This window comes from Scyliorhinus torazame, chromosome 1 (genome assembly GCF_047496885.1).
Source record: "Scyliorhinus torazame isolate Kashiwa2021f chromosome 1, sScyTor2.1, whole genome shotgun sequence".
Classification (NCBI taxonomy): domain Eukaryota; kingdom Metazoa; phylum Chordata; class Chondrichthyes; order Carcharhiniformes; family Scyliorhinidae; genus Scyliorhinus; species Scyliorhinus torazame.
Genome location: NC_092707.1, coordinates 38,588,024 through 38,610,779, shown reverse-complemented (window position 1 = coordinate 38,610,779; position 22,756 = coordinate 38,588,024). Strand labels below are relative to the sequence as shown.

Below are 22,756 nucleotides of genomic sequence, written 5' to 3'. Positions count from 1 at the left end.
CTTTTCACAGTAATTTTATTGCAGTGTTAATGTAAGCCTATTTGTGACAATAATAAAGATTATTATTATTGTTCATATCATTAGCGGACCTGACCAGGTATACTCCACAGTCTCCGCGATTCACCGCCTCTGATGGGCCAAGTTAACTAGTGTCTAACTTCCTGGCCTTACGGGCCTTACCACTACATCTAGGTGGATCCCTAGACGTACAGCAGGGGTGGAGGTGGCCTGCTGTCATTCCGCCCTGTGACCTGGGTCCTCGTTGGCAGGTGTCTTCTCGGTAGGCCCGGTTGCTGCTAGGGTGTCCCGGGTGGTGTGGTGCCGCTTTTCGTTCTGCCCACCAGATGCCCCATGGGCCCCTCGGGGTGCCCGATGGCCCCTGGGCAACTCCAGGGACGGGTGTGCGAGGGGAGCTAGTCCCTGAGGCCCTCCTGCCACGTGGCACTGCCAGTCATGGAGGCTCGCTCTGATCCTGACCAGGGTCCGCACGCTCGCCGCCATTGAGCACAGGGAGTGGACCATCTCCATCTAGGACTGCGCCACATCATGCTGTGACTATGCCACCCCCTTTTGGTTTGTGTTACATCAGCCAATGACTGCGCCATCTTCCTCTCGGACTGGGCCACCTCCCTCTATGCCTGTACCACGTTGGCCAGCGCCTGGGCAAGGCTGCAGACATTCCCAATCATGGCCTGCTGTGACTGGGCCACGCTTAGGAGCGCCGCTGCGATTTCCAGGTGGGTCAGTGACATGGTCCCCTGTGAGGCGGCAGCCCTGTCCAGGGTCTCGCCCAGCACCTGCACAGACTTCCCCTGGACATGCTGATCCACAGCCAAAACATTCGCCCTCAATGCCTCCACCGTGGACGCCACCCAAGCGGCATTGGCCTGGGTGGCACGCATTGTGAGCACCACCTTCTGCTCCTGCACGTGGTTGGGCTCCTCCAACTGCCCCTGCAGGTGCTGGATGCTCGCTGAAAACCCCTAATGCAGTCCCTGCCCTCCGACCGTCCGCCTCCTCAGGAGTGCTCCTATCCCCACCTGCTGTGTGGTATGCAGCAGATACTGTCCCAGGAGCCACTTCACTAACATGTCCAACCTAGGTGAGAGTCTCTGGGATGGTGGAGGGTGTTGGAGGTAGCTGTGACGGAAAATCACTGTCATTCTCCGACCCGTGCTCCTGAGTCTCCTGAGTCTCGGGCAGAGGGTTGGTATCCAAGCTGCTCTCAGCGTCACTGCTTGGCTCACGGGGAGACTGGCTGGGGGCGGGGGACGCCAGGTGGCTCCGCCCCATCACTAGTGGGTCCTGCAAGACACAAAACAATAAGCATGATTAGACCACGGTACGGGGGGAGTGTGGATGGAGGACATGTGGCTGGGGGTGAGGGGTGGTGATGTTGGTTTGAGGGTGGTGTGGGGGTGAGGGTTGTATGTGATTGAGAGTGGTTGGATGGTTGGCATGTGTCACAGGGAACCGCAACTAAGTGGGATCTCCCTTCCTCACCCGCGGCCGAGCTCCACCTCGGCAACCTCCCGGACCTCTGGGCCGCCGACCTCGTCCAGGGACCTTTGCTCAGCCACGGTGAGGGACCACAGGTCTGGCGGTCCCACTCCTGTCTTCTCCCATTCCCGGAAGTTGTGCATGGCCGTCCTTCTGGTGGGTGGATAGGGTTATGAGTGTGTGAGACGCGGGTTACTGCCAGGGGCACAGTGCTGTCTACTCACCCTGGCCACACTGAAGAGGCCATGCAGTTTTTTCCGGCACTGCTGCCCCGTCCGGACGGTGTTGCCCAGGGCGCTCATTTCCTCTGCTACCTGCACCCAGGCACAGCAAACGGCGGCAGCTGGATCTTTCCTTCCCGAGCCGGGTACAAGGTCATTCGCCACTGCTCCACCGCATCCAAGAGGGTCTCCAGTTCGGCATCGAGAAACCTTGGGTCTGCTCTCCTCGCTGCCATCTTGCTGGCTGGGATGGTGGGTGCAGTGTGTATATTCGGCTCCAGCTTGTCAGCCTTTGAGTGTCAATCGCGAAACAGGCTAATACGGCACTGTTTCTCATTAGAATCGATTATGTTCCACGTGGCGCCAGTGGTAGCCACTTAGCAGTACCGGAATCTGTCCAGGTTCTGTGCCAGTTTTCCGTCTTGAAAGTCCATGAATTCTTTGTTGGCGTCAGAAACGGAAATTCCCGGATGGGTTCTGGTTCGGACCCATAACAGTGAATACACCTCTTATGAATACACAAGGGGTCATTGTGGAAGTGTTGAATGGAAATGTCCTATATCGAATTTGAGTAGACAGCCTGCCAGACAAATGCTACAGAAACAGTGGGAAGAAGTCATTATGGAGGTCAAATCTTACGAGCACAGTCACCAGCTCAGATATTGATACTGCACAACTTTTAGGGGCAAGGCTAGAGATAGGTCACAGATCAGCCATAAACTGGTGGATCCTGCTTGGGGAATAAATTGTTTACTCCAATTCTATTACTATTATTCTGCCTAGTGAAGCAGTTGAGGCGCCTTCATTAAATATTTTCAAGGTAAAGATAGATAGTTTTTTGAAGAATAAAGGAACAAAGGGTTATGGTGTTCTGGCGGGAAAGTGGAGCTGAGTCCACAAAAGATCAGTCATTATCTCATTGAATGGTGGAGCAGGCTCGAAGGTCCAGATGGCCTACTCCTGTTACCAGTTCTTATGTTCTTATTCTCAGCCTTTCAGTGAAGCTGCATACTACACTAATCAACAGACCCGATCAAGTCAGATTATATCATCCTTTTCTTGACCTCAAGATGCTGTGAAGCGCATGACATTTTTGAAATCCAATAACTAATGGTAGCCAAATTGCACATCTTCAACAACAAAAATGTTACCTTATAATGACATTTTAAAGAAATAAAATGAACAACTTAATAACCTACCCGATGCTGCAGCCGAAGATTTTCGTTTTGAAGGTGAAGAATCCTTTCCCTGAATTGTATCCATATCTGAAAGATATTTAAATCATATTGAAGTCTACTTTTTTTTATTGTTGAAAAATATTCCAACATATATTTGGACTTATCAAGTGTGTTATGGGCCAGGGTTTAGAGAAACCCAAAGTATATCATGGAGTTCACCTGACCCACAACTGTAGATTTTGGGTATGAGGAGCATAAGGGCCTACCTTTCAGGTGTTATTCAACAGAGGCCTGAAGCACTTTTAATCAAAAACAAAGTTTATTCTACGAATTCAGTTCACATTTCTATAAATACACACAGTAAGCATTTTTATTAACTACAAACATAAATACCCCACAAAGCTACAGTTCTATATATATATAAAACCCTTAATAAATTCCCTTTCAAATTGTTTCAACATCCAATACCAGAAAACCTCTTTATACCAAAACAGTAGGTTTGAATTCTTTACACAAAACAGTTGTCACTTTTAAATTATCAAGTGATTTTGACACCTTTTAGCATGCAGAGAGAGACAAGAGAAGCCTTTTTTTGTCTGAATCCAGCTTGCAACTGTGTAAACCGAAAGTAAAACTCAGAGCCACAGCCAGCTCCCAGCTCAAAACAAAAGTAAAACCCACAGCCACAGCACAGCTCCACCCACATATTGACACCACTGAAGCAATGTGATAATACAAAACATTTTTTAAAGGGACACTTCCATGATGCCTCCCCCTCACAAGAAAAAAAAAATAAACCATCAACTTCAAAGTTGGTTTCATTTTTCACCTTTACACTTTCCTTTGAGAAAAATTGACACGAAATATACTATTTTAAAACGAAACAAAACACGCAAACATTAATAATAACATAGCCCATTTTAGTTCTTCTTCCTGCAACTGGAATCCCTCTTGATTGACAATCTCTTTGGACAAGAAGGTCTCTGCACGATCCATCCATTTCTCTACGCCTCAACATTTTTCATTAAGGTCAGTGTTATGGGTCCGGGTTTACAGAACCCCAAAGTGTTTCATACAGTTGAACCAACCCACAACTTTTAATAGTTTGTGGTGTGGGAAGCACACAGCGTACTCTCCAGGTGTGATACAGCAGAAATGGACAAGTGGTTTTTGAAACAAAAAAATGTTTATTCTACGAACTCGAGTAAATCTTTTAAAACAAACATTGAATATCTTAACACCTATTACTTCAAAGACAACCCCAAAAGACTACAACACTAAATAATACTTCAAACTGTTCCTTTAAACATCCAAAAGACTTCAAACCTTCAAAAATAGGAGCACATTAGGTTACATTCAATATATTTATATTCTTTGGATTGCAGAAATCAACAGACCAGCTCTGTGTTTCTTCCTGCAGCTCACAGCAAAACACACAGACACTCCCAGCTGTGTTCTCAAACGGAAACTCAAAAAGCAGAAGGGAGCTCAGCTCCCCCCACCCTCTGACATCACTTCAGTAATATGATTAGCTCCATTTCTTAAAGGTACATTGCTTAAATATCCATTTCATACTCTCACATGACACCTCCCCCCAAGAAAAAAAAATAAACCATCAACTTCAAGATGGTTTCATTTTTCACCTTTGCACCATCAATTAAGAAATGCACACAGTAAAAACACTTGACAGGTTCAAAAAAAAACAACACACGCAAACAGGTATAATAATTTAGTCCATTTTCTTCTTCCTCCAACCGAAATCCTTCCGATCATCACATTCGTGACAAAGCATCGGCTATCACGTTTTCCCGACCTGCCACGTGTACTATTTTTAAATGAAATGGCTGTAACAATAAACTCCAACAAAACAACCTGGCATTGTTATTCCGGAATCCTTTAAAAGCGTCAACAGATTATGATCAGTATATATAATGGTGTCAGACGGATTGCTGGTCACATAAATGTGAAAATGTTGCAAAGCCAGCACCAAACTCAAAGTCTCCTTCTCAATCGTCGAATACTTTTTCTGGTGAGAATTCAATTTCTTTGAAAAATAACCAACAGGCCGCTCTAGCCCTTCGTCGTCGTCTTGTAGAAGCACCGCACCTCCGCCCACATCAGTCGCATCAACAGACACTTTGAATGGTTTGGTATAATTTGGGATGACGAACACAAAAGCAGTGACTTCAGGCCATCAAATGCCTGTTGACACTCCGCAGTCCACTGGAATTTGTTACGCTTCTTGAGCAAGACGTCAGTGGAGCGACCACACTGCTAATATTTGGGACAAATGTCCGGTAAAATCCACTCATATCAAGAAATCGCATTATTTCCTGTCATTTTGAGAGTATTGGGAACTCCCGAATAACTTTTGTTTTCAAATCCCGTGGGACCAATCGACCCTGCCCGATTGTATGGCCAAGGAAAGTGACTTCGGCTTTTCCAAATTCACTTTTGGCTAGGTTTACCACCAAGCCCGCCTCCTGAAGTCGATCGAATAACTCCATAAGATGTTTTAAATGTTCTTTCCATGTCTGGCTGAAAACTACCAGATCGTCGATATACACCGCACAATTAGGTAATCCTGAAACGACTGCATTAGTTAACCGTTGAAATGTGGCTGGGGCGTTTTTCATGCCAAATAACATAACTTTGAATGGGTATATACCATCTGGAATCACAAAAGCTGAAATCTCCCTCGCCCTTTCGGTTAAGGTACCTGCCAGTAACCTTTAAGTAAATCCAATTTGGAAATAAAAGCGGATTGTCCCACTTTCTCAATGCAATCCTCCAAACGTGGGATAGGATAAGAGTCCGTTCTTGTAACTACATTCACCTTTCGATAGTCCACACACAACCATTGGGTACCGTCTGGTTTAGGTACCATCACTATGGGTGAGCTTCAATGGCCGCAACCCACTTCAATTATGCCATTTTTAAGCATACTCTCAATCTCTTTGTTAACCTGTGCCAATTTTAAAGGATTACGTCTATATGGATGTTGATAGATAGGAACAGCATTTCCCACATCTACATCATGTATAGCCATTTTAGTACTTCCCAATTTATCTCTACAAACTTGCCCATGTAATATCAATAACTCTTTCAGGTCAGTTTGTTTTTCCTCTGGAAGGTAACATAACAATTCATCCCAATTTTTAAGAACATCCTCATTTTCCAATTTAATTTGAGGTATGTCAAATTCACAGTCATCTGGATTTGGTTCGTCACTTTGAGTTAGAATCATTAAAACCTCCTTTTTCTCTCCTTCCCTTTCAAAGTACCTTTTAAGCATATTCACATGACACACTCGGTGAGTCTTCCTTCTGTCTCGTGTTTTTACCACATAATTCACCTCACTTAAATTCCTTTCAATCTGAGACGGTCCACAAAACCTAGCTTTTAAAGGCTCACCTACCACTGGTAACAATACTGGAACTTTATCTCCACTGGTAAAACTACGAACTTTGGATTTCTTGTCCGCAACCCGTTTCATCACATTTTGTGCAACTTTCAAATGTTGTCTCGCCAATTCACCTGCTCTATTTAATCGTTCCCTAAAATTTGACACGTAATCCAATAGTGTAATTTCCGATTTCTCACCCACCAATTTTTCTTTTATCAATTTAAGTGGTCCTCTTACCTCATGACCAAAAATTAGTTCAAAAGGACGAAATTTGGTTGACTCATTAGGTACATCCCTTATTGCAAACAGTACGAATGGAATTCCTTTATCCCAATCCTCTGGATAATCTTCACAATAAGCCCTCAACATTGTCTTTAATGTCTGATGCCACCTTTCTAACACTCCCTGCGATTCTGGATGGTACGCAGTTGATTTAAATTGTTTTATTCCTAAGCTATCCATAACCTCTTTGAATAACTTTGAGGTGAAATTTGATCCTTGATCCGATTGAATTTCTGTGGGTAGTCCATATCTAGTAAAGAATTTAAGTAACTTCTCCACAATCTTTTTAGCCGTAATACTACGTATTGGAATGGCCTCTGGAAACCTAGTAGACAGATCCATTACAGTCAAAAGATATTGATTCCCACTTTTTGTTTTAGGAAGCCGGCCTACACAATCAATGAGGACCCTTGTAAAAGGGTACTCAAATGCTGGAATGGGTATTAAGGGTGCTGGTTTTATCACTGCTTGAGGTTTCCCTATCACTTGACATGTGTGACATGATTGACAAAATTTAACTACATCTTTATGTAGTCCAGGCCAATAAAAAGGTTTATGGATTTAAGCTTGAGTTTTCCTTATCCCCAAATGACCTCCCACTAGTACTTCATGTGCCACTCGCAACACCTCCTTTCTGTACCCTACCGGCAATACTATTTAAAACATAAGAACTACGAGCAGGAGTAGGCCATCTGGCCCCTCGAACTGCTCCGCCATTCAGTGAGATCATGGCTGATCTTTTGTGGACTCAGCTCCACTTTCCGGCCCGAATACCATAACCCTTAATCCCTTTATTCTTCAAAAAGCTATCTAACTTTATCTTAAAAACATTTAATGAAGGAGCCTCAACTGCTTCACGGGGCAAGGAATTCCATAGATTCACAACCCTTTGGGTGAAGAAGTTCCTCCTAAATTCAGTCCTAAATCTACTTCCCCTTATTTTGAGGCTATGCCCCCTAGTTCTGCTTTCACCCGCCAGCGGAAACAACCTGCCCGCATCTATCCTGTGTATTCCCTTCATAACTTTAAGTGTTTCTATAAGATTCCCCCTCATCCTTCTAAATTCCAACGAGTACAGTCCCAGTCTACTCAACCTCTCCTCGTAATCCAACCCCTTCAGCTCTGGGATTAACCGAGTGAATCTCCTCTGCACACCCTCCAGCGCCAGTATGTCCTTTCTCAGGTAAGGAGACCAAAACTGAACACAATACTCCAGGTGTGGCCACACTAACAAGATATACAATTGCAGCATAACCTCCCTAGTCTTAAACTCCATCCTTCTGAAGGAAGGACAAAATTCCATTTGCCTTCTTAATCACCTGTTGCACCTGTAAACCAACATTTTGCGACTCATGCACTCGCACACCCAGGTCTCTGCACGTTTTAATATTTTATCATTTAAATAATAATCTCTTCTGCTGTTATTCCTTGCTGTTATAACTTGATGAACTTCTGCCCACTTTTCATCCGCCTGCATATGTACAGGTCTCCATTTTCTCATCAAGACATCACTTTTACGGTAATAACACTCTGGTATACTCTTAGATTCCTCTTCCGTATATGCTTTCTGATATATCCGTTTTATTTCTACATATTTTTGTTGTAACTCCGCCAATTGTCCTGAACTAAAAATATCCGCCTCAGCCTCCACCTGTTCTTGTTCTTTTTCAACTACTTGAAAAAAATCGTTTCTGATATTTGCACTTCCACTTCATCTTCACTCTTTGATTTCTCCTCTTGTCTTAACCTGTCACTTTGCGACCTTGTTACTACACAATCCGGAAATATCCCAGGATATTCGTCCTTCAACACTTCAGTTGTCTGATTTACCACTGGCTTATCAACCACAGTGGGCATTATTCCCACCTGCGATCCAGCTATATCATTACCCAAGATAAACTGTGTTCCTGGACAAGATAATTTCTCTTTTACTCCTACTACCGCTTCACCACTCTTCACTGGACTTTCCAACCTTACCTCATATAATAGAACGCTACTCCTCTCACCCTGAATTCCACACATTACCACCTTTTCTGGCAACATTCTTCCCAAACTACATAATTCCTCATCTCTTACCATTAAAGATTGACTAGCTCCCATATCACTACCACCTCCGCTGGCAAAGCGTTCCAGGCACCCACCACCCTCTGTGTAAAAAACTTTCCACGCACATCTCCCTTAAACTTTCCCCCTCTCACCTTGAAATCGTGACCCCTAGTAATTGACACCCCCACTCTTGGAAAAAGCTTGTTGCTATCACCCTGTCCATACCTCTCATAATTTTGTAGACCTCAATAGGTCCCCCCTCAACCTCCGTCTTTCCAATGAAAACAATCCTAATCTACTCAACCTTTCTTCATAGCTAGCACCCCTATACCAGTCAACATCCTGGTGAACCTCCTCTGCACCCTCTCTAAAGCATCCATATCCTTCTGGTAATGTGGCGACCAGAACTGCACGCAGTATTCCAAATGTGGCCCAACCAAAGTCCTATACAACTGTAACATGACTTGCCGACTCTTGTACTCAATACCCCGTCCGATGAAGGCAAGCATGCTGTATGCCTTCTTGACCACTCTATCGACCTGCGTTGCCACCTTCAGGGTACAATGGACCTGAACTCCCAGATCTCTCTGTACATCAATTTTCCCCAGGACTCTTCCATTGACTGTATAGTCCGCTCTTGAATTAGATCGTCCAAAATGAGTCACCTCGCATTTTCCTGGATTGAACTCCATCTGCCATTTCTCTGCCCAACTCTCCAATCTATTCATATTTTGCTGTATTCTCTGACAGTCCTCCTCGTTATCTGCAACTCCACCAATCTTAGTATCATCTGCAAACTTGCTAATCAGGCCACCTATACCTTCGTCCAGATCATTTATGTATATCACAAACAACAGTTGTCCGAGTACGGATCCCTGTGGAACACCACTAGCCACCTTTCTCCATTTTGAGACACTCCATTCCACCACTACTCTGTCTCCTGTTGCCCAGCCAGTTCTTTATCCATCTAGCTAGTACACCCTGAACCCCATACAACTTCACTTTTTCCATCAATCTGCCATGGGAAACTTTATCAAACGCCGTACTGAAGTCCATGTATATGACATCTACAGCCCTTCTCTCATCAATTAACGTTCTCACTTCCTCAAAGAATTCTATTAGGTTTGTAAGACATGACCTTCCCTGCACAAAACCATGCTGCCTATCACTGATAAGTCTATTTTCTTCCAAATGTGAATAGATCCTATCCCTCAGTATCTTCTCCAACAGATTGCCTACCACTGACATCAAGCGTTCCAAACAAGCCTTCCAAATAAGGTGTTCCATTGCCTTCATTGCCATTTTCTCTATCTGGGTTCTTTACTGAATTTGGAACATGGGGTGATAAAGTGGTGGTGTAAACACAGGTAAGGCTTACGCTAATTTCCAACCTACAAAACCCCCAACAGTTTTACGCAACAAAATCTCTCAGGTTTACCTCATATCCCTGTTAGTATTATTCTCACACCTGTGGTTTTTCTGTTTCCAATTGGATTCCAATTCAAATTTGGGTTCTCTCGGAGTGGTTAGGCCACTTCTAAGTCGAGTACCACCAGAGTCGCCAGTAAATGTTACTAATTGTGTTTCTCTTAATTTGGCTCGGAAGATGGCAGCCAATATGGTCGCCTTCCTTAATTCTAATTACGTTTTGCTCTAGTCGCCAGGTATCTCTCGATACCGCCACAAGGTTCAAAACCGAATACTGATCAAAGACTCGATACACCAGTTAGTAAGTTCAAACTCAATGCTCATTTATTTACACACACAGTCAAATATACTCATGCACAAAACTCTAAAGACTAAACTATCACTACTGCTAAAGCCTATACTTAGCTTCAGGGCCCACTCAGTCAGAGGAACAATGGCCGTAGTTCGGTTCTGAGGCTGCTGGGGTTGAACTGGTAGGAATAACAACTAAGAGCGTCTGTCTGGTAGTGTGCGTTGATCTTGGACTTACTTGTTCTTATGCAGCTTTGGCAGGTCTCTCCTTGGTGAGAGCCGGAGCCACAAGGGCGATTCTCTCTTGAGGGATTCTTCTTATACCCAAAAGGGGCTTCTCGCGCTTTTGGGCGGGCCTTGAACTTGGCCCCAATTAATTCGGCCGTTTCCCAATCATTCCTATCGATTTCCTCCAATAGAGGGGTGGGTGCCCTGATTGCTGGGCGTATCCTAGGTGGCAGTTGGCCTGCTTTGTTCTGGTCTTCTCCGGTGCCGGGGTGTCTGCCTTGGTATCGTTTACTTAAATGTTACTCTTTTGTCCCCGGAGATGGCTCATTAGTATGGTAATGGTTTTGCAGTATCGGTCTTGTCTGGGAAATACGGCTCCAATCAACAGACAAACCCTGCACCTGCTTTCTTTCTCAGTATTGTCCATTTTCCCTGCAATCTTTGCAAAGTGTCCATTTTGTAATCGGGAAGTGGCCATCCCAGATGGCTACAAAGCAAATATGTGAGAAAAATTTACAATGTAGTACTGTCTAAAGGATAAACTGGAAAAAGAAAACTTAGCAAAGGCTGATCTTCTGTTAAACCTGGTGAACCTCAAGCACATTAGGTTACATTCAATATATTTATATTCTTTGGATTGCAGAAATCAACAGACCAGCTCTGTGTTTCTTCCTGCCGCTCACAGCAAAACACACAGACACTCCCAGCTGCGTTCTCAAACTGAAACTCAAAAAGCAGAAGTGAGCTCAGCTCCCCCCACCCTCTGACATCACTTCAGTAATATGATCAGCTCCATTTCTTAAACGTACATTGCTTAAACATCCATTTCTTAAAGGTACTCTCACATGACAGTCAGATACTTTAGTTCAATCCGATCACAGAGCCTCTTGTAACTCTCCAATACAGGAGCAGTGGTTAACACAGTCTTTAGGCCTTCAAATGCCTGTTACATCGCGCCGTCCACTGAAATTTGCTACGCTTCTTCAGCAAGTCCATCAGTGGAACAACCACGCTGCTAAAATCCAGCACAGATTTTCGGTAAAATCCACTCATGCCAAGAAATCGCATTATTTTCCCTTGTGTCAAGAGTATTGGAAACTCCCCAATAACTTTTTTTTTCACATCCCGTAGGACCATTCGGCCCTGTCCAATTGTAAGGCCAAGGAACGTAACTTGGGCTTTTCCAAATTCACTTTTGGCGAGGTTTACCACCACACCCGCCCCCTGAAGTCAATCGATTAACTCCATCAGATGCTTCAAATGTTCTTTCTATTCTTTCCATGTCTGACTAAAAATTACCAGATCGTCGATGTATAACGCACAATTGAGTAATCTTGAAAAGACTTTGTTAGTTAACTGTTGAAATGAGGCTGGGGTGTTTTTCATGCCAAATGGGATATCTTTGAATTGGTATATACCACCTGGAGTCACAAAAGCTGAAATCTCCTTCGCCTTTTCAGATAAAGTTCCTGTCAGTAACCTTAAGTAATTCCAGTTTGGAAATAAAAACTGATTGTTCCACCTTCTCAATGTAATCCTCCAAGCGTGGGATTGGATAAGAGTCTGGTTTTGGTACCATCACTATGGGTAAGCTCCATTGGCTGCAACCCCCTTCAATTATGCCATCTTTAAGCGTACTTTCAGTTTCTTTGTTAACATAGAACATAGAACATAGAAAATACAGCACAGAACAGGCCCTTCGGCCCACGATGTTGTGCCGAACCTTTGTCCTAGATTAATCATAGATTATCATTGAATTTACAGTGCAGAAGGAGGCCACCCGGCCCCACGAGTCCGCACCGGCCCCCGGAAAGAGCACCCCACCCAAACCCAACACCTCCACCCAACAGGGCAATTTTGGACACTAAGGGCAATTTATCATGGCCAATCCACCTAACCTGCACATCTTTGGACTGTGGGAGGAAACCGGAGCACCCGGAGGAAACCCACGCACACACGGGGAGGATGTGCAGACTCCGCACAGACAGTGACCCAAGCCGGAATTGAACCTGGGACCCTGGAGCTGTGAAGCAATTGTGCTATCCACAATGCTACCGTGCTGTCCTTAAGAACAAAAAAATCTACACTATATCATTTTACCGTAATCCATGTACCTATCCAATAGCTGCTTGAAGGTCCCTAATGTTTCCGACTCAACTACTTCCACAGGCAGTGCATTCCATGCCCCCACTACTCTCTGGGTAAAGAACCTACCTCTGATATCCCTCCTATATCTTCCACCTTTCACCTTAAATTTATGTCCCCTTGTAATGGTTTGTTCCACCCGGGGAAAAAGTCTCTGACTGTCTACTCTATCTATTCCCCTGATCATCTTATAAACCTCTATCAAGTCGCCCCTCATCCTTCTCCGTTCTAATGAGAAAAGGCCTAGCACCCTCAACCTTTCCTCGTAAGGCCTACTCTCCATACCAGGCAACATCCTGGTAAATCTTCTTTGCAACTTTTCCAAAGCTTCCACATCCTTCCTGAAATGAGGCGACCAGAACTGTACACAGTACTCCAAATGTGGCCTTACCAAAGTTTTGTACAGCTGCATCATCACTTCACGGCTCTTAAATTCAATCCCTCTGTTAATGAACGCGAGCATACCATAGGCCTTCTTCACAGCTCTATCCACTTGAGTGGCAACTTTCAAAGATGTATGAACCTGTGCCATGATGTGGAGATGCCGGTGTTGGACTGGGGTGAGCACAGTAAGAAGTCTTATAACACCAGGTTAAAGTCCAACAGGTTTGTTTCAAACACTAGCTTTCGGAGCCCTGCTCCTTCACCTGAGGAAGGAGCAGTGCTCCGATAGCTAGTGTTTGAAACAAACCTGTTGGACTTTAACCTGGTGTTGTAAGACCTCTTACAATTTTAAAGGGTTAAGTCGATATGGATGTTGTTTAATTGGAGCAGCATTTCCCATATCTACATCATGTATAGCCATTTTAGTACTTCCCAATTCCACAAACTTGCCCATGTGATATTAATAGCTCTTTCAGGTCAGTTCGATTTTCCTCTGAAAGGTAATTCAACAATTTATTCCAATTTTTAAGAACATCATCGTTATCCAATTTAATTTGAAGTATGTCAAATTCGGAGTCATCTGGATTTGGTTCTTCACTTTGAGTTAGATTCACTAAAACCTCCTCCTGTTGCTCTCCTTCCCTTTCAAAGTACCTTTTAAGCATATTCACATGACACACTTGCTGAGTTTTCCTTCTATCTGGCGTTCTTACCACATAATTCACCTCACTTAATTTCCGTTCAATCTGATAAGGTCCACAAAACCTTGCTTTTCACCTACCACTGGTAGCAATACTAAAACTTTACCTCCACTGGCAAAACCTCGCTTTCTTGTCCGCTACCCGTTTCATCACATGTTGAGCAACTTTTAAATGTTGTCTAGCCAATTCACCTGCTCTATTAAATCATTCTCTAAAATTTGATACGTAATCCAATAATGTAATTTCAGAGTGCTCACTCACAAATTTCTCCTGAGTTAATTTAAGTGTTCCTCTTACCTCATGACCAAACATTAGTTCAAAAGGGCTGAATTTGGTTGACTAATTATGTGCATCCCTAATTGCAAAAAGTACAAATGGAATTCCTTTATCCCAATCCTCTGGATAATCTTGACAATAATCCCTCAACATGGTCGTAAACATCTGATGCCACCTTTCTGACGCTGCCTGCGATTCCGAATGGTACCCTGTTGATTTAAATTGTTTTACTCCGAAGCTATCCATAACTTCCTTGAATAACCTCGAGGTAAAATTTGATTTGATCCAATTGTATTTCTGTGGGTACGTACTCCATATCTAGTAAACAATTTAAGTAACTCCTCCACAATTTTTTTAGCTGTAATATTTTGTACGGGAATGACCTCTGGAAACCTAGTAGACACATACATATAGTCAAAACATATTGGGCGGGATTCTCCGACCCCGCGCTGGCACGGAGAATCACCGGGGGGGGGGGCGCGAATCACGCGACGCCGCTCCGACGCCGGTCCATCGATTCTCCGGTTGCCGCCAGTGCCGTCGGCGCGGTGCCGGTCGGGAGCAGCCCCCCCCCCTGCGATTCTCTCCGCGCAATGGGCCGAGTGCCTGCTGAGTTAGGCCGAGTCCCGCGAGAGTCGTTCTCGTATGGACCTACCCGGCGGGACCTCGGTGTTCATGTTGCAGGGGGCGGCCTGGTGGGGGGGGAGGGGGCTTACGACTCCAGGGGGGGCCTCCACTGTGGCCTGGACCGCGATCGGGGCCTACCACCAGCGGGCGTGCTTATCCCGGTGTGGCCTATGTTCCTCCGCACCCGGCCCATGTAGCTCTCCACCATGTTGCGTCGGGGCCGGCATGGAGAAGGAAATCCACACGCATACGCAAATTCCCACTTTTCGTTTTAGGAAGCGGTCCTATGCAATCAATTAAGACCCTTGTAAAGGGTTCCCAAAATGCTGGAATGGGTATTAAGGGCGCTGGTTTTATCACTGCTTGAGGCTTCCCTATCACTTAACATGTGTGACATGATCGACAAAATTTCACTACATTTTTCTGTAGTCTAGGTCAATAAAAATATTTTTGTATTTTAGCTTTTTTCCTTACTCCCAAATGACCTCCCACTGGTACCCCATGTGCTACTCGCAACACCTCCTTTCTATACCCTACCGGCAATACCACTTGATGAATCTCTGCCCACTTTTCATCTGCCTGATATGTAAAGGTCTCCATTTTCTCATCAAGGCATAATTTTTAAGGTAACAACATTCAGATATACACTCAGATTTCTCTTCCCTGTATGCTTTCTGATACATCCGTTTTATTTCTCTATCTTTCTGTTGTAACTCTGCCAATTTTCCTGAACTAAAAATATCTGCCTCATCCTTCACCTGTTCTTGTACTTTTCCAACCATCTGATCAAAAATCATTTCTGATAATTGGACTTCAACTTCATCTTCACTCTTTGATTTCTCCTCATCTTAACCTGTGACTTTGTGACCTTGTTATGACGCAATCCAGGAAAATCCCAGGATATTCGTCCTTCAACACTTCAGTTGTCTGATTTTCCACTGGCTTATCAACCACAGTAGGCATCACTCCCACCTGTGATAAAGCTATATCATTACCCAAGATAAACTGTATTCCTGGACAAGATAGTTTCTCTAATACTCCTACTGCCACTTCACCACTCTTCACTGGACTTTCCAGCCTTACCTTGTATAATGGAACACTATTCTTCTCACCCTGAATTCCACATACCACCACCTTTTCTGGCAATATTCCTCCCAAACTACATAATCCTCTTACCATCAAAGGTTGACTAGCTCCAGTCTCTCTTAACATTCTGGCTTCTTTATTTACTCCTCCTGGTACACATGAGTAAACTTTGCCCACACAAGTAAATTCTTTAAAGAGATCTGGCACCTTATCAATCACTTCTTAATATAGAACCTTTAATACCTTCCCTTTCACCTGTTTCAATTTGATAACAACATCCAATACCAGAAAAACCTTTTTACCAAAACAGTAGGTTTGGATTCTTTACAGAAAACAGATATCACTTTTAAATTATCAAGTGATCTGGATACCTTTTAGCATGCAGAGAGAGACAAGAGAAGCCTTCTTTTGTCTGAATCCAGCTTCCAACTGTGTTAACCAAAAGTAAAACTCAGAGCCACAGCCAGCTCCCAGCTCAAAACTAAAGTAAAACCCACAGCCGCAGCCCAGCTCCACCCACACAATGACATCACTGAAGCCATGAGATAATACAAAACATTTCCATGACAAATGTGGATACAGATTGAAGGAAAACAATCAGAGAAAACCATTTGTTGAAAATCATGGAAAAGTATTAACAGACACAGCGTTTACATTATCAGTGTTCATTGCCTGCTTGTTCTTTCCTATTTTCTTTGGAAGTGTCCTCTGTTTTGCAAATTTGACCGTGCCTGGGAGTGAAAAGTAGTGCGATCAGCAAGTATGCAATTAACCCACATCCATCTGCAGGGCTGCAATGGGAAATTTGTGCTGGCTGCTCCTTTTTTATAATTAACCTACATGGATACGCTGCTCACACCATATACTGGCAACACACATATCACCTAGAGCTGAGGTCCACTGAGGCGCAGAGAACAATTATGGAAATATCTGAAAACTATGGGCGGGATCCTCTGTTTCTGAGACTAAGGGCGCATTCTTCCGGCCCCGTTACTCGCGCTGAAGCGTCACGAGGCCAGTCAATAGTGGGAGAGGCCAAAAACATAGGCGAATGCGGAATCTCACCGCAGCGTGGCACAAACCCAATTACCACCACTGAAGCCCCATTTCCATACAATTAACGAGAGCCACCTGTCATCCAATGGCCTCATGTCATTTACTGGCCCCCATAGCAAGTGCTCACGCTGGCGCCGATTTGTACTCCTTTTTGGAAACGTGAACCTGACGGAAGGGCTTCAGTGGGAGCGGAGATGGGGAGTAGCAGTCTTTTCTCACAGGCAAAGAGACCGAGGGTGCTGGCCATGCCACCCCAGTGCTCAGCAGGGGGTGGGGGACCCTCCGCAGGAATGGGCCACCATGGGAGGGTGGGGGGAGAGATGCTGCGGGAGCAACTGGGGGGCACCACGTGCCAACCCTTGGATCTCAACCCCATGCTGGGGGTAACCCCTGCTCGTGCCCATCTACCCCACTGATTACTCATAACCCCCACCAACTGCTGAGGTCTGTGGCTGTGCGACTGAAAGCTATCGCTAACAGGAAATTGGTAATAATGGTTAAGTTTTCACTTCACACATGCCAAGTGTGTTCCCCTGGGTAGGCGGACCATGTAGCATGTGGGAGTCATTGCCTAGCATTTCAATCAAACCTTGATGCCTGGACACTATGTGGGAGTCATACAAACCCTCATGCGGCGCCTCCTTGGCACCTCCTCCTCCTCGCCTTGTTGGGCTGCCGGCCCCCCAGCCTGTGCGGCCGCCACCTGCACCTCTGCTGGCCGTTCCGCTGCTCCCTGTTCTGCTGCTGCCCGCTCCGCTGCTGCAGCTTCCCCCTCCTCTCCGAGCGGCCCCCGCTCACCTGGCCACAGGACATCTCGCAGAGCTGCGACCATTTCCACTGCGACCAGCCAACATCCGAATACCCAGGGAATGGGGCACAGCTCCTAGGACATGACCACGGACGGGAGTGGGTGGGTGCCACGGGGAGGGGAGGTAGCCTGGAGGGAAAGGCAAAGGGTCCGGGCTCAGCCCGCATTGCGGAGCAAAGTGATACAGGCTCTGGGTTTGTTTTTGGTGGGGGATGGTGGGTTGCTCTTTTCTTTGTGTTTGGTGGGTGTTGTCAAGTTTGCACTGGGAGAATGTTTGAGCGGGGGAGGGGGTTGAGAATCAGTGGGGGGTAGGATGCTAGGCATCTTGGGCAGGGGCTACCAGGCTAGCTGGGTGGGCTAGTTCATGGACGCGCAGTGGGGGGTGAGTGGGAGGTTAGTGTGTTGATAGGAGTTGGGGTTGTTATTTTGTCGTGGGGGGGAGAGGGACGGAACTGCTGGCAGGGGAGGGGTTTCTAAAATGTGGTTTGGGGAGCGTCGATGACGGGGGGGGGGGGCACCCGAGGGCGAGCCTGTGGTTGATCGGCCCAGGAAGGCCTGTGGTTGATCGGCAGGGGGTGCCCCCCCAACAAGGTTGGACGTGTGAGGGTTGTGTGGGTCGGTCAAGCGGATCCATGTGTCCGCACGTTTAAAAAGCGTAAAGGAGGGTAGGAACCTGGTTGGGCACGGGAGTATGTACCATGCTAACGTGTTGGCCTTCCACCCCCTGCAGACAATGGCATTCGCCATTCAACCAGCAATGGTGGCCGCCATGGAGATGGTCGCAGCTCTGCGAGATGTCCTGCGGCCGGGTGAGCGGGGGCCACTCGGAGAGGAGGGGGAAGCTGCAGCAGCGGAGCGGGCAGCAGCAGAGCAGGGAGCAGCGGAACGGCCAGCAGAGGGGCAGATGGCAGCCGCACAGGCTGGGGGGCCGGCAGCCCAACAAGGCGAGGAGGAGGAGGTGCCAAGGAGGCGCCGCATGAGGGTTTGTGTGTGCCAGCACCGCTTGTCATTCAAGGACCTGCCAGACCGGACATGCCGTCAGAGACTCCAGATGAGCAGAGAGACAGTGCAATACATCTGCCAGATGATGGCACACTTGGCACCGCGGGGGTATGGGGGAGGACACCCGCTCCCGGTGGCCGTCAAGGTGACGATCGCCCTGAACTTCTACGCAACGGGGTTCTTCCAGTTGCCGAGTGGGATCTCATGGACCTTAGCGCATAGGGGCATCTGTGGCGTCACGGAGGCCCTATATGCCCAGGCGGATCATTACATCCATTTCCATGTGGACCGCGTCGACCAGGATGCCCGGGCCGCGTGGTTGGCTGCCATCGCCGGTATGCCCCGGGTCCAGGAGGCGATAGATGGACACCTGCAGATAACAGGCCGCTCTACACTAACCGAAGGGAGTACCACTCAATGAACATCCAGCTGGTCTGTAACCATCAGCTGTGCATTGTACACCTCTGCGTCCGATACCCGGCCAGTGTGCACGACTTCTTCATCCTGGCACACTCGGTAATCCCTGACGTGATCGAGGGGCACCCCCCCCCCCCCCCCCCCCCCGGCCACTGAATCCACCAGCTACATGCCCCTGGGCATACGTCGGACTGTCTAACACTATGCGTTTTCTGTGTTTCACCCCCCGCCGCCCCCAAAAACGTTCGGCCATAACAGCCGGGAGCTGGAGAAGACTGGAAGGGACCCGCCGGACCTACGGCCCCTCACTGCAGAAAAGCAGAGGGCACTGGATGTGGTTGGGCACTGCAGACATGTTCCGGTACAGCGGGAGGGTGCGGACAGTCGGAGGGCGGGCCGTCCACAGGGACTAGCTGATGTCCAGCAGATTTCAGGCTTCTGGAATGGACAGTCCCATCTATAGTGAAGATGCAGTCGCAGAGCGAGGGACTTCGTGAGGGTCTGTCGGCGAGCTTCCAGCACCTGCAGGCGCAGGTGGAGGAGTCCAACCATACGTGTCCCCCAGGCCAACACCACTCGGGTGCCATCCGCGCTGGAGGCCTCGGGGCAAGAGTTTCATATATCAATCAGCATGTCCAAGACCTGGGGCAATCTGTACAGGCGGTGGCCCCTCTTACAGGCAGCCATGTGCCAAAGCCATGTGGACATTGCAGAGGCAATCCTGAGCGCAGCCCAGTAACAGCAGGCAATGGTTGAGATCATCGGCGGCATTGTCCAGGCACTTGCCGGCGTGGCACAGACACAGGGGAAGGTGGCCCAGTCCCAGAGGGAAATGGCGCAGTCACTGGCTGATACGGCATACACCCAGAACATAGAACATAGAACGATACAGCGCAGTACAGGCCCTTCGGCCCACGATGTTGCATCGAAACAAAAGCCATCTAACCTACACTATGCCATTATCATCCATATGTTTATCCAATAAACTTTTAAATGCCCTCAATGTTGGCGAGTTCACTACTGTAGCTGGTAGGGCATTCCACGGCCTCACTACTCTTTGCGTAAAGAACCTACCTCTGACCTCTGTCCTATATTTATTACCCCTCAGTTTAAAGCTATGTCCCCTCGTGCCAGCCATTTCCATCCGCGGGAGAAGGCTCTCACTGTCCCCCCTATCTAACCCCCTGATCATTTAGTATGCCTCTATTAAGTGTCCTCTTAACCTTCTTCTCTCCAACGAAAACAACCTCAAGTCCATCAGCCTTTCCTCATAAGATTTTCCCTCCATACCAGGCAACATCCTGGTAAATCTCCTCTGCACCCGCTCCAAAGCCTCCACGTCCTTCCTATAATGCGGTGACCAGAACTGTACGCAATACTCCAAATGCGGCCGTACCAGAGTTCTGTACAGCTGCAACATGACCTCCCGACTTCGGAACTCAATCCCTCTACCAATAAAGGCCAACACTCCATAGGCCTTCTTCACAACCCTATCAACCTGGGTGGCAACTTTCAGGGATCTATATACATGGACACCTAGATCCCTCTGCTCATCCACACTTTCAAGAACTTTACCATTAGCCAAATATTCCGCATTCCTGTTATTCCTTCCAAAGTGAATCACCTCACACTTCTCGACATTAAACTCCATTTGCCACCTCTCAGCCCAGCTCTGCAGCTTATCTATATCCCTCTGTAACCTGCTACATCCTTCCACACTATCGACAACACCACCGACTTTAGTATCGTCTGCAAATTTACTCACCCACCCTTCTGCGCCTTCCTCTAGGTCATTGATAAAAATGACAAACAGCAACGGCCCCAGAACAGATCCTTGTGGTACTCCACTTGTGACTGAACTCCATTCTGAACATTTCCCATCAACCACTACCCTCTGTCTTCTTTCAGCTAGCCAATTTCTGATCCACATCTCTAAATCAGAAGGTGGCGGCACAGTCCCAAACGGAGTGACCACTCCTTGTGCTCCATGCCGTGAGATCTGCCATCTGGTTGAGATGGCAGCAGGCCTCCATTCTGGCAGTGCCAGGCAGCGGGAAGCCTCAGGGGTTAGCTCTGCTCGCATCTCCATCCCAAGGAGTAGCCCAGGGACCATTGGGCATCCCATGGAAGGAGGAGGTGATGGGGGCCCACGCCAGTGTCTCCCGCACTGCAGCACCTCGGACTACACCCCTCCTATCCTTGGTGCATCCGGTGGCTAGCGGGCAGGACAGGGAGTGAGGGGTAGGCTAGTCTAGGCTGGCTGCAGAGGGTTCTCAGGCGAATGGGCGGATGTTTGGGGTGGGCGTGGCCCAAGGACTGCAGTTTAGCCAATGCTCACCACTCCGGTGTCCCACCCCCATCCCACCATGCACCCCCTCCCCCCCAAGCCCCCACCTCTGCCACCCCAGGGATTCGATGGGACCGTGTGATGGAATGGCCAGTTCACATGCAGGGATCACCCAGTTGGACAATGGGAAGTGCTACCTGTGGACAGGAGTCGGAAGATGTCAAACGATGCTGAGTACCAGAGCTCATCACCTGTGCAAAGCATCTGTGCACCGAGCTCTGTGATACCCCAGACAGGTCCCCACTCGGGACCTGGAAGAACCCCATTGATTAGAAGGTCAAGACGACCGACACCTTGGCAGCCAGCAGACGGGTGTGTCCTCCCCCATTCCCCCGGGGTGTCAGGTGCGCCATGATCTGGTGGCATGGTAGCACAGTGGTTATCACAGTTGCTTCACAGCGCCAGGGTCCCAGGTTCGATTCCCGGCTTGGGTCAATGCCTGCGCGGAGTCTGCACATTCTCCCCGTGTCTGCGTGGGTTTCCTCTGGGTGCTCCAGTTTCCTCCCACAGTCCAAAGATATACAGGTTAGGTGGATTGACTAAGCTAAATTGACCCTCGTGTCCAACAAAAGGTTGGGTGGGGTTACGGGGATAGGGTGGATGTGTAGGCTTAGGTAGGGTGCTCTTTCCAAGGGCTGGTGCAGATTCGATGGACCGAATGGCCTCCTTCTGCACTGTAAATTCTATGATATGTCGCACTATCCTCCAGCTCAGCCAGAGTCTTCGACGGCATGCCCAGTCCTGCATGTCTTCAAATGACTCGCGCTGCTGGCAAACGCAAGACCTCATGGGGCGTCTCCTTTGCATCTCCTCCTCCTCGGGCTGCCTCGTGTGCCTCTTGGGCATGCTCCACTCCTGCAGCTTCTTCCTCCTCCAGCAGATCTAGCTTGCACAGCCATAGTGCATCCCCCAGGGCTGTGGCGACTAGGAGCAAGGCACCATTACTGACTGAATTCCAATGTCCATTGTCTGCAGACGGTGAAAGGCCGACAGGTTAGCATGGTGCATGCCCCCGTCCCCAACCACGTCCACTGGGCTAGACGATGGTCCTGATTTGCACTGCAGACATGTTCCCCCTGCCCCCAATCCCTGCACTCCTGGCCCTGTCGGTGCCCAGTACTAAGGGGGCCTCTGGCCCTCGCACCCATCCCTGCTGCCAGTGGTACCGTCCATGCCAGCCATATGCTCTGCGGCCCCCGTCCGGTGCCCTCCTGTAGGGGCTACTTTGGGCATTGCCCTTGGAAGGCGGCGTGATCCCCCGCCAGTGGTTGGCGACTGGTTGGGGGTGTAGTACGGCGGAGGGTGGGGTAGAGAGTGGGGGCCAAGG

At 47.7% G+C, this 22,756-nt stretch overlaps 1 long non-coding RNA gene across 1 annotated transcript in view; it reads right to left on the bottom strand.

Annotated features, from left to right (window-relative positions):
- The window catches only part of LOC140429385 (uncharacterized), a 107,450-nt gene extending 104,462 nt beyond the window's left edge, over positions 1-2,988 (bottom strand). The window contains exon 1 of the long non-coding RNA XR_011949070.1: positions 2,921-2,988. This is a non-coding gene — a long non-coding RNA (uncharacterized lncRNA). The remainder of the gene's footprint in view (positions 1-2,920) is intronic.
- Positions 2,989-22,756: the final 19,768 nt, after the last annotated feature.